General features: G+C 38.9%; 1 long non-coding RNA gene across 1 annotated transcript; it reads left to right on the top strand.

Annotated features, from left to right (window-relative positions):
• The first annotated feature begins 219 nt into the window (after window positions 1-219).
• On the top strand, window positions 220-3853 carry LOC143714011 (uncharacterized). The gene is made up of 4 exons (XR_013195378.1): window positions 220-315; window positions 481-549; window positions 793-892; window positions 3754-3853. It is a non-coding gene; the product is annotated as an uncharacterized LOC143714011 (long non-coding RNA).
• The last annotated feature ends 10490 nt before the right edge of the window (window positions 3854-14343 follow it).

Genomic DNA, 14343 nt, shown 5'->3' with positions numbered 1-14343 from the left:
GTTCCATATTAAAAGAGGAGATTATCAAAACAGCATTTGTAAAGTGTTTTGAGGATATTACTCTGAACTGTTTGAACTGTTGCGCGAAATGTGTTTAGAAGAGACGAGAAGCTGATTGGGGGTCACTGTGGATCGACGTTTAAAACTACCAATCACAGCGTGATTTTCTCATGACGTAAGAACATTTGAAATCGACAAACAGCGCAAAGAAAGTAACGTTTTTGTTGAAGAAATCGGCGCAAAATGCCCGTTGTCTAAATTGACAAATTGCCAAACAACAGAACTCCTGGTCAACGGAAGAGCTCTTTCACAACTGTAAGTTTTTTTTTTGTGTGTATTTTTCAGTTTACATATAGCTTTCTCTTATCCTTGATATATGTCTTTCAGTGTTAGATTTTACTTTCTTAGAATTGTATGACAGTCGCATTAAATCTGAGTATATGTTACTTTTGAATAACAGCTAGATATGTTTTAATCCAGACTCCAAACTGCCTGTTTGAAGATGAATATAAAACCGATGACGCAATAAAGTCTCCATTTACAACAAAGGTAGCCTACTATAATATTGTGTTCTGTGTATATGAATACTCTATTTTTGCAACTTAAAAGTGTTAATCTTATTGTCTTTTGAAAGTAAAAGTTAATAATATTTCAGTAATTCATAAAGAGGCATTCAGCATTCAAAAAAAGCATTCAGTCTAAAACGTTTTCAGTCTTTTGTGTTTCTAGCAAATATTGTATGTGCTTGTAATATCGTTGTATGTTGACAGACCATGTTTTAAAATATTTCAGGTAATTACTCTGGGGCTGATGGTCAATGTAAAGGACACAATCTGTCAAACATAAACCTGCAGAGGTGAATGGATATGGGAGCTAAAGAGCCTTGTAACTGGTAGGTGGTTTTGTAACTTGTTGTAAATCTCCACAGAATTACCTTTATATTATAATACAGATTATAGTAATCTTGTTCAAATGTTAGGAAATAATTATGTTGGTTTAAGAAAGCCAACATATTGTTAACCTATTTGAACTAAATATTATTATTATTATTATTTTTCTGAGACAAAAATTTTCAACTCTTAACTCCTAGAGCTTTAGTGCTAAAAGCACCTAACACAGACCATAAATGATCTCATCCAAAAGACATCCAAAAATGAGAATTAGCCCATGATTTACTCACCCTCAAGTCATCCTTGGTGCATATGACATTCTTCTTTCAGACAAATACAATCAGAGTTATATTAAAAAATGTCCTGGCTCTTCCGAGCTTTATAATGGCAGTGAATGGCCGTTTCTGTTTAAGTCTATAAAAGTGCATCCATCCATGATAAAAATAATCCACACGGCTCTGGCGGAGTTATAAAGGCCTTTTGAAGCGAAGTAGTGCTGGGCGGTATACCGGTTCATACCGAAAACCGGTGTATATTTTTGTTATGATATTAATTTTTAATATACCGCCATACCGATGTATTTAATTACACAACGTTCGGAACGACATTACGCCACGCGACACTGTTTCAGACGGACCCTTTACAATGTTGCACTTCTAAGCAGCGACTGCGAGGCGAGAGTAAACAGCAGTGCTCTGGTGTTACGTTACAGGGAAGATGGATGCTGCAGAACTATGGCGTTATTTTCCTGTCAAATGTCGAGAGCGCATTATTGTAGCGCGAAAGTACATTAATATAATGCGTGAGCGCGAATCTCTCTGCTCACGCGCGGAATATAATGTGCCGCGCTCTCAGATACACGCTGCTCACGTAAAGGCCTGTTCACACCGGGACGAATTTCGTGTGCGATATTCGGCAGCGTTTAACGCCTCGTGACTAAACAATGGGCGCCAATGTGAGTGTGCACACCGACGCGTAAAACGCCACGCGTAAAAGCGTCATTTTTTTTAAAACGCCTCGGGTTCGTTTTTTTGGTTTGACGCGCCGCGTCAAAAACTATCCGACCAATGAGATTGGCGCTTTTGCTCACGTGTCTGGAGCTTCTGAAGTTACAGTAAAACACAACTTGGGGGCGCTCAAACACAAAACGGTCTTGCCGAGCACACATACGTAATGGCGAAGAAGATATACAGCGTCTACTACACCAAAGCAGAGAATGTCTAATGACCAAAGCCCGTCTACGGACATTCTCTTATTAGACATTATTATTATTAGAATTATTAGACATTCTCTGACTACACTCTGCCGGGAAGAAATAAGACGAGGAAGATGCAAGGCCAGATGAATGTAGAGCTGCTGGTCTTGTTGGTGTCTTTATAAAGAGACACCAACGAGAATAAAGAACTATATGACAAACGCGACAAACTTGCTCTCTTCTTCTGAGTGACAAGCGTGTGTCAGAAGCACTTTGTGGACCGGGGTATTTCTGTTTTACATTAAGCGCCATCTAATGTCAGGGAATAAATTTCCATGTTCACTCGGCTCATCGTCAGCGAAAATCGCTTGGGTGTGAACACAAAAAACGCGTTGAAAAACGCTGACGAATAACGCAAGCCGATATTCGTCCCGGTGTGTACGAGGCTTTAGAATAGGTCTATTTTCTCTGGACTCGCTCAGAGAATCCTGCACTTAAAACGTGTTCAGTGCAATTGCGAATCTCTCCTCTTCCCCAGCTGACAATTTTAGGTTATAAGAACGTTTTCATAACGTTCCCATTAAGTTATAAAAACGTTATTTCTGAATGTTATAGGAACATTCAAAACGTCCAGTTTTTTAGACGTTGTATTAACGTTATTTCTTGGTTATTATAAGAACTTTATTCAAAACATTATAAGAACGTTCAATTCTCCCGTTATATAAACGTTGTATTAACGTTATTTCCTGGTTACAAGAACGTTGTTAGAACGTTAAGAAATAACAATTTTAGGTTATACTGGGCGCTATTATATTCTACAATATTCACTAATTACAGTAAAATAGACCATCCTAAGTCAATTTACTGCAGTAATTCCTCTCTCAACCAGTAGAAAATGCTTTGAACACCTGATTATGCATGAGAAAAAAAAAATGTCATAAACCGGAAAACCGGCATCATTTTGAAAAAAAAACGTGATATAAATTTTTGGTCAAACCGCCCAGCACTAAAGCGAAGCGATGCGTTTGTGTAAGAAAAATATCCATATTTAAAACTTTATTGACTAAAATAACTAGCTTTAAAATAACTAGCTTAGCATATATTTCTTTCTGCTTTTGAAGTAACTAAAACGTACAGCTTCACTAATAGCAAAGAGATGCTGCACTTACAGGTATGATTAATTCACTCTAGAAATAGTTCTATCGCCAATACATTCAAATGCAGTGTTACTTTATCTGTATCTGATTTAAAACAAGCAGAAATCTGTAAGAAATGTAACGATCCATAGACAATATAAGCGCTGTTAAGTCAGAGCAATAGCCTCGTGGGCAGCGCTGTGCCATGCTGGAGCTGTGCTCACCGCGACCTGAGTTCCAGTCCTGGTTCGAGGTTCAGGCTTCTCAAGCCAACATCAACGTTTGTTCACATAATTTAGCCTCTAGTTGTGTTATTAATATGGATTAAGTATATGTTTTAAATTACAGAAACAAAAAAGATACTCATAAGGTATCATATTTATACTTTCAATAAATTAGTCTTTACATAATTTCTGATTACTAATTAGGCTGGCTAATTTTGAAAGTTTTCAATGTCAATATTGCTTGTGATCTTAATATGTATGTATTTGTATTCTTTCTGTTTACACTGTTGCATGATCTTCTTTTATAGGCTATGAGGAAAAACCCTACCATGCACACAGATAATAGAGTTCACTGCTGCTAACTGGGAGAGCAGCTGGACAACTAGAAGAGAGAACAGTAGAACACATATTAATACAGATGACTGTATTATTCTTCTGCAAGAACCAAGACTAGCAAAGACTGATGATGAGCGCTCTGAGCAAACACTGCAGTCAAGACGCATGATTGCACATTGGACTTTACTGATTTCTTCATTTAATGTTGGGCATTTACTGTACGCAGAACTTCTAATGATTTATGTGGATGCCATTTATAAACCTGTTAGATTCTGATGTTTTAGTTTTGAGATTAATAAAATTGTATGTTTTAACAATGTTATAGCTATTAGCTAAGCATTTTTTTTGTTTAAGAGAACATTTTGGGAACAAAAATAAAACTTCCCGCTAAAAACTTTATAAGAATGTTAGGGGATGTAATGTTCGAAAAATGTTATGATTAAACCTTTTTAGAAGGTCATCACAAAACATTTTTAGAGTGTTCTTAGAGAATGTTATGCCATCTTTTAAGAGAACATTCTGGGAACAAAAATAAAACTACCCGCTAAAAATGTTATAAGAACATTAGGGAATAATGTTCTAACAATGTTAGCATTAAACATTTTTAGAATGTTTTTAGAGAATGTTATCCGATCTTTTAAGAACATTCTTGGAACAAAAATAAAACTACCCGCTGAAAATGTTATAAGAACATTAGGGAATAATATTCCAACAATGTTAGCATTAAACATATTTAGAATGTTTTAAAAGAATGTTATTAGAACTTTTAAGAGAACATTCTGGGAACAAAAAGAAAACTACCCGCTGAAAATGTTATAAGAACATTAGCGAATAATGTTCTAACAATGTTAGCATTAAACATATTTAGAATGTTTTTAAAGAATGTTATTAAAACGTTTAAGAGAACATTCTGGGAACAAAAAGAAAACTACCCGCTGAAAATGTTATAAGAACATTAGCGAATAATGTTCTAACAATGTTAGCATTAAACATATTTAGAATGTTTTTAGAGAATGTTATCCTAGCTTTTAGGAGAACATTCTGGGAATCAAAATAAAACTACCCGCTGAAAACATTATTAGAACACTGCATGGTAATGTTCTCAGAACATTTTTAGAACAAAAAATTTCTAGCTGGGATTCTGTTCTTGAATGTCAATGTGCCGTGCAAAGAAAAGGGATTAATTAAAACTAGTCTCACATAGCCAGATCTATATAGTCTATAGTCTCAAATATATACTTTAAAATCAAACTAACATAACAGTGTAATTTTAAATTTATCATCTGCTGACACAATGCCGGTGAATTGCAGGGCTTGTGCAGTCATATTCACATCGCTATGATCAGATGCTTTCTTAACTGCTGTTTTCTCACCTCTGTTATATGTTTATTTTGTTAATGAGAGGAAAATGTGCAGCACATATTACATATTCATCTAAATGTCTCTCTCAGCTCTCAGCGTTTGGCTGTTGGTTTGGGGCTGATAGCCAGAAGACAAGCTCACAGAAACTACAAGAAGATAAAAGAAGGCTTTTCAGACATGAGAGGTGAATTGTGAGCCTCCATCCGACACAATGTATTTTCGTAACCCAAAGTTACGAAAGACGTTATGAAAAAGGGCCTCGGCGGTTTCCATGGAAGTGGGTAAGCCTTTGAATGGGATAAGTTTGTAGGCTTTGGAGAAGCAGTCGACAGCTACCAGGATGCAGGTGTTTTCATCGGATGGAGGTAGGTCAGTGACAAAATCTATTCCCATGTGAGACCATGGATGGTGAGGAATGGGTATGGAGCTTGCCTTCCAGTAGGTTCCTTTGTGTTTTGGAGATGTCACAGCTAGGACATCCTCGAACTAAGCATTGGACATCCTGGGACACACTTGGCCACCACTAGCGTTCACGGAGGAGCGAGAGGGTTTGCTGGTTACCTATATACCCAGATCCTGGAAACTGAGTCAATGAGGGTTACACGCGGGTTAGATGGAAAGTAAGTCTGCCCCTCAGGACCAACCGGCGGAGCAGGCTCTTCTCTGGTAGCAGCTGTGATCTGGTAATTAAGAGACCATTGGATCGGACACACGAAGAAGGCTTCTTTCAACTGGGTGAAGGCTTTTGGCAGATGAACTCCAGGAAGGAGACTTGGGCCGTTTACGGAGTACTGATGTGATGGGCGTAGCAATTAGGCTGAAGTTGACGATGAACTTCCCATAAAAGTAAGCGAACCCCAGAAAACATTGCAGCTCCTTAATGAAAGGGGGCTGAGGCCAGTTCTTTACCACATCTATCTTCCCCTGGTCCATTTGGATACCACATCCGTCAATGATGTTACCCAGGAAGTGGATGAATGGGTGGTGAAAAATGCACTTCTCCAGCTTGAGGTAGAGTTGGTGATCTCTAAGGCGTTAAAGGACATGCACAATATGATGGTGATGTTCATCCAGGTTACGGGAGTTGATCAGGATATCATCAATGTAGATGATGACAAATCTTTTACTCATGTCTCAGAATACCTTGTTCATGAAGCCTTGGAAGCCTGAAGGTGAGTTAGCTTGCCCGTACGGCATGGCCCGGTATTCATAGTGCCCAGAGGTTGTGATGAAGGCTGTCTTCCACTCATCGCCCTTACGAGTACAGATCAAGTTGTAGGCACTGTGCAGGTCCAGCTTGGAGAAGACGCAAGCACCTCTCAGTTGTTACAGGGCAGATTGGATGGGGGCAGAGGATAACGGTACTTGACTGTTTTTTTCTTTGAAGGCTCTGTAATCGATGCACAACCTTAAGTCTCCATCCTTTTTTGTCACGAAGAAGAAGCTTGAAGTGGGTGGTTGGATGAATCCTTGCTTAAGAGCTTCCTCGATGTATTCATTTATGGCCTGTGTCTCTGGGATTGAAAGAGGGTAGATTTTCTGGGATTGAAAGAGGGTAGACTGCCTTTGGGCAGTGTGGCATCAGGTACCAGCTCGATGGCACAGTTCCATGGCTGATGAGGTGGAAGTTTAGTAGCTTCCACCTCAGCTGTTTACTGGAAATGCCCTGTATTCTTTTGGCACCCTCACGGTGGACTGCACTTCTGGACTTTCAATGGTGGCGGAGTGGAGATCAACAGTGGATTCAGGAGGTTGGTATACAGGATCTTTCTGGGGAAGATGTATAGAATGATCGGAACAGAACTCACTCCACTTGGTAACTTCTCCAGTGGACCAACAAACAATGGGTGGATGGATCTGCAGCCAGGGGCTGTAGAGCCTTCTATCACCAGAAACAAGATCTCCTGCCTATGCAGGTCTCCAATACTGAGCGTGGCGGGTAGTGTGCAGTTATGTTATGACTCCTCAACCAAGCAGCTTACCCAGAATAGAATGGATGCTCAAGTTTTGTGAACAAGGGTGTTTCTTGATGCGGAGATCTTTGAGAAGTTCCTTTGAGATTAAATTCCCAGCTGAGCCTGAGTCGATGAAAACTTGAGCTAGAAGGGTTGCCCGAGGAGAACGGATTAGACAGTCTGGGATGAGATGATCTTTAGAGCCATGGTATAAACACAGATTGTTGTGGATACGTCGTTGTCACTCAGTTTGGGTAAGATGGAATACATCAACCTACATAGGTTCGCTAGGTGGTGCTGCTGGAGCAGCTGATAGTAGAAATGAATGGGATTGCTCCAGTGGTGAGTCCAGTTGGCATGCTGAAATGCATTGAGCAACACGAATGGATTTTTGAATCATATTTTCTAGTCCCATAGTGTCATAAAAAAAATCACCATTTGAAGCCTTAAATCTGCGGAAAGACCTTAACCAAAAGCAATAATTACCTTTAAAGAGGTGATAGAGTTGATCGTGGATCGAGGTATGGTGACTGGTCTGACTAAACACTTCCTTGAAGTGTGCGACAAAGCTGTCAAGAGAGCAACTGAGTAGAAGCAAATATTGTAGGAGAAATCCGCTTCAGCTCCACCGCTAGAGAAGGTCGCTGGTTGGGCCATGGGACTGAATGATGTGATTACTGCCAAAGGTGTGGCAGGTTAGTATTCTGGTGATTGGGAACGAGTAGGTGGAGCTGAAGATGGTGCTGATGGCGTGTTGGTTGAATCTTTGACTGTGTGCTCAAGTGTGAGCACGAGCAATAAATTGCTGGCTGCAATTCACTTCACTAATAACAAGGGTTTCAGAATTCTAGGCCCATTAAGTATGGATTAAATGACTGTAAAGGTAGTCTGAATATAAAAATAGATCATGAGCATGAACAATTTAATATCCAATATCGACCAGATAATTTAAAATACATATATATATATATATATATATATATATATATACATATATATATATATTGGCCTATAATCAATCTTTAATATAGTGTATTTAAAAAAAAACATTTAAAAAAAAATACTGTAAACATTTTCAAAAAATTTATGTGCACATTTTCTATGCATGAAAGTTATGGTTAAATGGACTTTCCATGGATTGAAAAAAATGATAAGCTAATATAAAAAAGTATCTTTATTTTTGTTCCAAAGATAAACAAAAGTCCTATGGGTTTGGAATGTCATGATAGTGAGTAAATGATGATAATAAAAAAATTGGGTAAACTGTTCCTTAAAGGGGTGGTTTACTGCTTTTTTTCTTTGCATGACTGTGTTTATGGGGTGTAATATAACATGTCTTCTTATTTTTTTTGTTTTAAAGCCTTATTTTTCATAAATTTCACGTTTGTTGTAAGCCGCTTTCTCCTCTTTCATTTGAACGACCGGTAGACTTCCTGATTCTATGAAACCACTCCCTCAGAAACAGGCAATGGGCTCAGATTGGTTAGTAGGGCCGCTGTGTTGCAATTGGATAAACTGCATGGCTGAAACTTCACACCCATTACCTTTACAGGCGAAAGCTGCATGTGCTCCGGTCGAATGTAAATAATGGTGTCCATGCTGCGTATCAGCTTGAGCCAGAATCGGACCCGGAAAGCGGCAATGAAGAGTCAAGCAGAACCTCCCCAAACACGGCTCTTACAAAACGTTTCTGAATGGTACATTTTTGAATCATTATTATTATTCTATTCTACTATTATTATATAAGAATTTCGATATGCTGTTACTTGAAAATGCTACTGCTGCTTGTTAGCTTTTGAGATACGTTTTTTTTCCTGATTAAATGTTTAATATAACTGAATAAATGACTAGTAATACCGTTTTTTAAAGTTATTGTTTTGTCGAAATAATGAACACCCGTTTATCTATTCACAAAACTTAGTTTACTCTGTGTATCGTTTTCTTTAGGTGTACATGTGGCAACTGTGTTAAAATGCCAACAGAACGTGAAAACATCTGATAACAGCAGCTGAAGTTTGCTGTTGCAATTACATATAATTTTTTGAACTTTATACACGTTTGTCTTATACACACAAAATAGCAAAGAACTAACTAGCTACAAACAGCGTTGGCATTGGTTTACGTTCTTGATCAAATCGAAAAATTACGTCATAAAGTATACATGGAAAATACATTTACAAAATTAGTACATAATTACAAATTCAGGTCCAAAATGTTTGTACGCGTTTGTCATAGACACACGAAATAGCATAATTAAGTGGCTACTAAAGCCAGCACTGGCATTTGTTTACGTCCTTAATAAAAACTATAGCATTACGTCTAAAATTATACATGCAAATACATTTAAAATTATTAAGTCTTACTTACAGGCTGTGGGCCAACAACTGTTGCCTCTGGTTTTAAATTTGGAACTGCTTAATGCTTTAGTAACAGTTTGTTGTTGAATACGGTATTGAATTGTGGAGATTATGGAAGCTGTTTCCGTAAACTGCGCAGCACAGAGAGCTAAATTACGATTGTAATTTTCAGGAACATAATCAAACATAAATTGTAGCAATTGTTGACGAACTACAGCATCCGTAGGAAGCCTGAACACAGAAGACCTGACAGCTGGGTGAAAATAACACAATTTCGACGGCATGGCTACAGCTCTCCACTATAACTCTTCCTCTGCGACAAAGCAGCAGAAATTTTGCCACGCCCCCTTTTTTGAATATTCCGGAGGGAGGGTTGGTTATGGGTTAGTTACATATAAAACCCGGGAGTATCTCGTTGTAATCCCATTCGAGTCGTTTTTGTAGGCATTAAACTTCCTGATTTTTAAAAGACGATATCTCTGCTTACATTGAACATTCAGCGCAGAAACTTTGCAGATACTGTTCATGCACCAACAGCAACATTACACACTATTTAAAATGAAAAAAGTGAAATCGCAATCAACCACCCCTTTAAACATAATTAAACACAATTAAAAATGTGCGCACTTACTCCTCAAAGTAATGTAAAGCCAGTCAATCAGATTAAAACTGGTGAGTTCGCCATTTTTGTGTGCGTTATGTATCAGATGGTCAGTGAACTGAATTTGGGTGTGCCGTCTAAAGTTGAGTCCGCTGCGTACTTCACTTCAAAAACTGTCTGTGTATCTCTGTGGTCTCTCAATATCGCTGTCCTTTTTTCTCATCTCTATTTTGATCTTTCTTTTCTTAACCCCATCTTTTGGTCTTTGTCTCCCTAGAGTTCTGTATCTCTCTCTCACCCGCATCCTGTCACCTCTTCACTGCTTGTCTGTCTCGGCGGCCGCATCTCTCTTTGATATCCGAGACCAGCGAGTCTCCTGCACAAACAAAGGCCTTCTTTGTGTGTTTGTATGTGTGTATTCGCAGCTCTGTCCTTCTGTCTGTTTGTCTACTAGTGCGGTCCAAACCCATGCTGTGACGTAGTGGTCCAGAATCACAGTTTAATCTCTAAACTGCATGGGAGAGCTGCTACCGAATGAGATTGGATCTGGAAGCACGCAGTGTGAGCGTAGAGGAGTGTGAAGGAGGTCAGACCACACCACTGTGTCTATGGGTTTGTGTGTGGTATGATATAAAAAAAGCTATATTGTTTTCTAAGACTCCGACTGACTGGCATTGGCATATTGAGATTCAGAACATTCAGAATATTTGATATAGGTAATGACATCAAATTCATTATAAAGAATGTAATTTAGCACTAATAGAGAATGTTTTGCGTTGCACCTCTACAGCAAAACCAACGTGTCTGTGTGTGTGTGTGTGTGTGTGTGTGTGTGTGTGTGTGTGTGTGTGTGTGTGTGTGTGTGTGTGTGTGTGTGTGTGTGTGTGTGTGTGTGTGTGTGTGTGTGTGTGTGTGTGTGTGTGTGTGTGTGTGTGTGTACCAACCAGAACGAACTTTTCTGTAAAGTTCGCTTTAACAAACTGTTTCTTACTCCCACAATGAACAATAAAACTAACTTCGGTTTAGCCTTATTTTGTTTGAAACTACATCACAACAATTCGTTATTTGATTTTGAGTAAAGTTTTTTTTAAAAATTAACTTACTGACCCCAAGCTCTTGAATGTGGTACCATTTAATATTATTCAGCAAGAACACATTTGTCGAAAGTAACTCTAATGTAAATCTAATTAAGATTGTGCTAAAATTGATACCTCAAAAAAACATACTGTAAATGAATGTTATTAAAAACGAAAGACCTACATTTGAGCAATTTAAATTTCCGCTGATACTCAGAACAACAGAATAGTCGATAGGTGTTCAACCTCCCCAGTGTGTGAATGATGCAGAGTGAGGAAAAACACGTTGCTTTGATTGTTTTGTTTGATCTGATGCAGTTTCACAAGGTTCACATAGGCACTCTCTCTCTCTCTCTCTCTCTCTCTCTCTCTCTCTCTCTCTCTCTCTCTCTCTCTCTCTCTCTCTCTCTCTTTCTCTCACTCACTCACTCACTCACTCACACACACACACACACACACACAGACACACACACACACACACACACACACACACACACACACACACACACACACACACACACACACACACACACACACACACAAACAGACACACTTGCTCTTCCCCGAGGCTAAAGGTTGTGCAGGGTGGTGGTGGAGCAGTCGTGCTCAGCTGTTTGCTTCCTTCCAGATAGACATGTTTGTTTTCACACAGCAGGGCTCGGTATGAAAAGACCTGTACTTGTCAGAGCAAATATAACATTTATCCAGACACACACACACACACACACACACACACAGAGAGAGAGAGAGAGAGAGAGAGAGAGAGAGAGAGAGAGAGAGAGAGAGAGAGAGAGAGAGAGAGAGACACAGGCACTCACACATGTCAGCACAAAAGCACACTCTCGCACTTTGTTTCTCTATATTGTGTGTATAAATATCTATAAATATACAAAACATTTCAAACTATATATATGTCACAAATATGGGTAAATTACTGTGTATAATCCTTTGTATAGATGGTTTAATGTTTTTGCTTCTGTTGAAGCACAATATGCTCAAACTAAAAACGAATTCTGGAATTCATGTTAATATTTCAGTGAAACTTAAGAGTCTATGACTAAATCATTATTGCTGTGATATTTCTAGCATGTTATATGTTGGGCAATAGTTCTTAACCCTAATTGATGGATTTTACTTCTTAATAAACCATGTAGGAAGACACATCATTGCCATATTCCAGGATGACAAAGCCAAGATTCATCAGGCTCAAACTGTGAAAGAATGGTTGGAGGGGGCATGAAGAATTATTGACTCTTGCATTCACAAGATCTTGACCGAAGATTGATGCACCTCACAACATTTATTACAAGTAATGCAGCACTGTGTATTAGTATTACAGTATTAATATTATGTATGAAATGTATTTAAATGTGTATTTTACATTTGCTAATATTGAATATATCATGTAGCATTTTCAGTAGTCTCAGACTGCTGGACCCCACTATATTTACGTGAAACTGCTTTCATCGATGCTAAGTAATCACCAATGTTACATCTGTTCTGCAGTGTGTCATCTTTTGCGTGCGTGCTTGGGAGAACTATGAAGTGTGGAAGAATCCTGTATGTTGAAAAAAATAACAAAGTGCCACGTGCATTGAGAGAGACAGAGCCTGTGAGAGATATTTTCTCCACCTGGCTCTTTGCAATTCCTTTGGAATGAGATGACAACATCAAATAGGGATGGCCACTGTGTAGCTGTCAAGACAAGAGAATGGAAAGTGTGGCGCTCACTCAGGTTTGTGTATTTTTGTGCAAGAAACACACTGAGCTAATGGGGGTGTATGTCAGAACAAACGCATACAAAGTGTTTGTGATTCAGGATTTGTTTGCACACTTTTTCTATCAATCATTCTCATCATTGGTTGGGTTCGAGTTATGTGACATGCAGAAACACAAGTGTGCACTCGCACACACTACACACACACACATGCACAATCAGTGATATCTTTGTTGCTTATCACAAGATCTAATTGTGAGTGATCCTTGGTTTTCCCAACCAGGGAATTTCCTCTCTTTGCTGCGGCTTCTTTGTGTGAGTGTGTGTGTGTGTGTGTGTGTGTGTGTGTGTGTGTGTGTGTGTGTGTGTGTGTGTGTGTGTGTGTGTGTGTGTGTGTGTGTGTGTGTGTGTGTGTGAGGGGGGGGGGCGGGGGGAGGGACTGTGTAGAAGTGGCTGCACGCCGCACCACCATGCGCTTTTGAAGTGCACACACACACACAAAACGCATAAAAATCTGAACCAGATAATGTTTGCTCTCCGACAGGTTACAGCAGCACCTTACGGTACATGTTGTTTCCCTCTGTACTCGCTGACACACACACACCTTTCTAAAGAAGTGATGACACACTATGGCAGGAGAGGAGGAAAAGAAGAGATAGAGCCGTTCTTTTTCATCATTCCTTCCCAGAATGAGTTGTTTTTTCATGTCAGTCATCCCTGCAATAGCATTTACAGGCTGTCCAGTCAAAACGTATATTTTGTCCAGATTTTGCCCTATAGCCAATCCCATTATTGTTCGATATTAAAGGTTCTGTAATAACCAGGAGCAGATGTGCGCCACAATTATTGTTCTGTCTTATAAAGTGAGAAAGAAAGCCATGGACAGGCAGAGTTACCTGTGTCAGTTCTCTTTCTACAGGCTTGCTGAGACTCGCCCTCCACCCCTTCCCCTCCTCTCGCTCGCTCACACACTCTCTGATTGTCTGATTGATCTTGCCTCTGTCTGCATGAGCTTTCAGTGCTGACTTTGGGGCTGTCCACACAGGACATGTTCTTCAAAAGCAGCGCAGAGCAGTATAGAACAGAAGGCTGGTGTCTCCATATATTCTAAGGTTATTTTTAAGCTGTAATTGTACATGTTTAACAACACTGGACAAAAAGTATCAAGGTTTCTGCTAAAACATTAAGTAGCACAACAAGAAAGAAATGTTTCTTGAGCACCAAATCAGCATTTTAGAATGATTTTTGAAGGATTGTGTGATACTGAAGAATGGAGTAATGGTGTCATCACAGGAATAAATTACTTTTTAAAATATTATAAATAGAAAACGGCCATTTTAAATTGTAATAACATTATACAATATTACTGTTTTAACAGTATTTTTGATCAAATAAATGCACCCTTGGTGAAAATAAAGGATTAAGTACCTTATTTTTGAACTGTAGTGTGGAAAAACATATTATTGAACATTTGCATAGGGTTCTGGAGGGATC

This window comes from Siphateles boraxobius, unplaced genomic scaffold (assembly GCF_051911475.1).
Source record: "Siphateles boraxobius isolate OS27281-9 unplaced genomic scaffold, OSU_SipBor_1 53, whole genome shotgun sequence".
NCBI lineage: Eukaryota > Metazoa > Chordata > Actinopteri > Cypriniformes > Leuciscidae > Siphateles > Siphateles boraxobius.
Note: the sequence above shows the minus strand (reverse complement) of the source record. Positions and strands in the feature narration are given on the sequence as shown.